This window comes from Mesoplodon bidens (genome assembly GCF_964165515.1).
Source record: "Mesoplodon bidens genome assembly, chromosome: 7".
Classification (NCBI taxonomy): domain Eukaryota; kingdom Metazoa; phylum Chordata; class Mammalia; order Artiodactyla; family Ziphiidae; genus Mesoplodon; species Mesoplodon bidens.
In genome coordinates this window covers 93,288,037-93,291,754 of record NC_138164.1, presented here as the reverse complement: position 1 = coordinate 93,291,754, position 3,718 = coordinate 93,288,037, and positions in this window count along the sequence as shown.

Sequence of the window (3,718 nt, the reverse complement as noted above, 5' to 3'; positions counted from 1 at the left end):
GTATTTATACGGGACAAAAATGAATCCTGATACTACCTTACAACATACCCCAAAATTAGTTCACTGCAGATCATAGACCTAAATTTAAAAGCTAAAACTATATAGCTTCTAGAAAAAAAAATAGGAGAATATCATCCCTAATTTGAGAAAGGCAAAGATTTCTTAGAAAAGACACAGAAAGCACTAGCCATAAAAGAAAATTTAATAAGTTGGATCTTATAAAAATTAACCATTAAAGATACCATTTAAAAAGTCAATAGGAAAGCCATATACTGGAAGAAAAATGCATAAAATTGTACACTTTGGAAAACTGTTAGTTTGAGAACTTTAGGAAATCTCTCCTGGCGCCCCCTCCAACCCTGTCTACCCTAACAGACCCTCAGAGTGAGCTTTTAAAAAGGGAAACCTGACTGTGTAACTTCCCTACTTAATACATTTCAGTGGACTCCGTTGCCCTTAAGATAAAAGTTCAAATTAATAGGCTTAGAGAGTCCTTGACGATTAGGTCTCTGCTTACCTCTCCAGTCCCTTCTCAGGCTTTTTTTTACTGTCACTCCTATATCCCTCAGCCCTTGTCGCAGTAATGCTGCATAGTAAGCCATCCCCACATTCAGTGGCTTGAACCCTCCATCATTTATTCTCATGGATCTGAAGGTCAGCTGGAGCAATTCTGCTTCCGGCTGTGGCAGCTGGGTTGGGTGATCTAGACTGGGCTTGGCTGAGTGGTTCTACCTTTAGATGCAGTTCTGTGGATTGGCCTGAAGGCCCTGCTGCATGTGTTTTTCATCCTCCTTGGACCAGCAGAGCAGATGGGGCATGTTCTTCTTATGGCAGTGGCAGAAACTCATGCAGGTGAGTGGAACACCCAATGCCTAAGTCCTAGGCTCTTAAGATGCCTATTAAGATTGGCACTCTGACACATCTACCAATTTCATGGCCAAGTCAAAGTCAACACAGAAAGAAGTACTCTTCATCCTACCCAGGGCAAGGTTGAGCCAGCAGAGAGTGAAGTACTGGGTCCAGTAGTTCAATTTATTCCAAACCCCTATGCTCCAGACAAATAGAACCACTTTCAGCACCCCTCCACGGTAACACATGCTCCTTTTCCTGCCCTCAGACATCCCATTCTTTATAGACTGCCAACCTCTCACCCACCTTGACTCCTCCTTGCCCCTCCCTGAGTCCAGGCCAGGCCAGGCACCCCTGCTATGTTACCACTTCCCTCTCATGGCTCTTACTACGCAGCACTTGGCTGTTCACTTGTCTGTAAACCAAACCCTTTATCCCCTTCAAAGGTGTAGATCTTGTCCTTGATATATGACCTAGGGATGGGGAAAGTTTGTTCCTGTGTATGATCTGTAGTTCCTGGAAATAGAACACTGGGCGTTTCATGTGTTGGGCCTGAAACATTTGGAAGGTTTGGCATACATTTTTCTTTGGGTTACAGACAGAAACTAAGCATAATGAATTCCTATTGCTTTTGTTTGCCCACATCTCTTTGGCCTTTAAAAAGTAATAGCAGCTGGCCTTTGGGGAATAACTCCTGTGACACTGTACACAGACAGGCTTCCCCTGTGTCCTCTGTTCCCTTGGTCAAGGTTGAACTAATCGAATGTTCTCACCCAACAGGTGAGGAACCTGATGGGAAAATAATTTGAAAAGGCCTTTCTCCAAGACAGTTCTTTGATGTACTGCCCATTTCCCAGAGCTACGGGATTCCTGCTCTCCAGATTCCCAGAGCTACTGGGGTTTGTACTCCTGAAGAAGTTCTTATGTTTAGCTTTTCCTGGGATTCTCTAGGCTATCATAAGTCCTTTCAATAAATGATAGCATTTCATTTTAATTAAATTAGCCAGAGTCAATTTCTATTACCTATTATTTAAAAAAAATATATAGTTGATGTTTCAACAAGATGCTCAAAACTTCAGACCCTACTGTATATCTTCTCTCTTCTTCTGGTTCACCAGGAAGTGGGTCAGGAGCTTGCCAGTTCTTATTTAGGGTTAATTGACCTTTGAGCTCTTGTAAAGCTCATTCTGAAAGTCAAATCTCTGGATAATTTAAGGCTGTCAGCAGCTGGGAATCTCTATGTGTAGGCATCTTTGCTTTGCCAAGGAGAGAAAGAAACTTCCTGTGGCAGCTGGAGTAATAAGTGGCTACTGTGTACCAAGTCCTGCACATTAAAAATCTACCCCCATAATTATACTTGCAGAGCAAGGTCTTTTGAGTATTCTTAGAGCTTTGAGGAAGGAGATAATCACTAGAGTTGGTGAGCTAGAAGATGGCCTGGGAGCCATTGGGTTGCATATTCAGATAAACCCCTCTGGTGGGGAGCCTCTCATTGTTTCATTGACTCATCTATCACCTATCTATCTATCTATCTATCTATCATCTATCGTTAGACTTGACCGAACTTTCATGGGCCCAGGGCATTTTCACATTTTCCATAAGCTAGACAGTATATAACATGGTAGTTAGCCCAGCTTGCTGAAGAGAAGGCCCGAGGCACATTTCATCATGGGCTAATCCTCACTTTGTGCTGAAGCTCCCACTTGCTGGGTGACACTGGAGAACAAAAGCATCCACCCATTAGTTCCTGCATGTCATGCATGTAAAAACAAATTATGGAATCCTGTTCTAATTTGGGACAGAGGACACCTCTAGTTTATTCTTTTTTTTTTTTTTTTGAGATACGCGGGCCTCTCACTGTTGTGGCCTCTCCCGTTGTGGAGCACAGGCTCCGGACGCGCAGGGTCAACGGCCATGGCTCACAGGCCCAGCTGCTCCGCGGCATGTGGGATCTTCCCGGACCGGGGCACGAACCCGTGTCCCCTGCATCAGCAGGCGGACTCTCAACCAATGTGCCACCAGGGAAGCCCTAGTTTATTCTTAATTGTCCTTCTATGCAAATTTTTCTTTTCCTTTCTAATTTGTCATGTGAGAAAACTTAAATTAGCCTGAACATGAGGGAACAGACTCTACTAATTCTGAGTTCTTCACTTCCTTCCCTCAGGCATTTAATCAGTTCTGTTTTTTGGAGAAGATTTGTTTGGTAAGTCAAGAGAAGATAACAAGACTGGGGGATGGGGGAGGTAGGTTTTTAAAGGTAGAAGTACAGAAGGTGCTTAGGATGGAAAGCACATTCTCTACAGCTATATCTTACCATAACTGAAGATTTAAAGCAAGGTGGATTTGATTTGAATCATGAGGCTGCAATTAAATTTATTTTTCTTAGAAGCACACTCTTAGTACATGATATAGTCTTAACGCTTGCTCTTCACAACTAACTTGGAGAAAGCTTCATATTTCATTATGAATATATTTCTTTATAAAGAGTATGTTTCATTAATGGAAAGATTTTTGAGAGGCAACAAGGTATAATAGGAAAAGCATTAGGTTTTTAGAAGACCTGGATTCTTGTTCCTCTCCCTGGTTCTTATCTGCTGGGGTGACTTCACATAGGTCCCTTACCTCTCTGAGCCACAATTTTATCTTTCATGAAAGAATAACCTCAGCTCCACCCTGCCTAACCTACAGGGCTGCTGAGCTCAATGAAGGGAAGGTGCTTGGTAAATGGCAGCTACTCATAGGCTTTGCAGGATGGGTTAATTAGGAGCAGGGCCCACCATTTCCAGCAGCCACTGACCAGCTTGGCTTGGACAGGGATCAGGGAACTGGACTAGTCTGGAATGTGGTAAGGACCACAGCCATAAGTTCA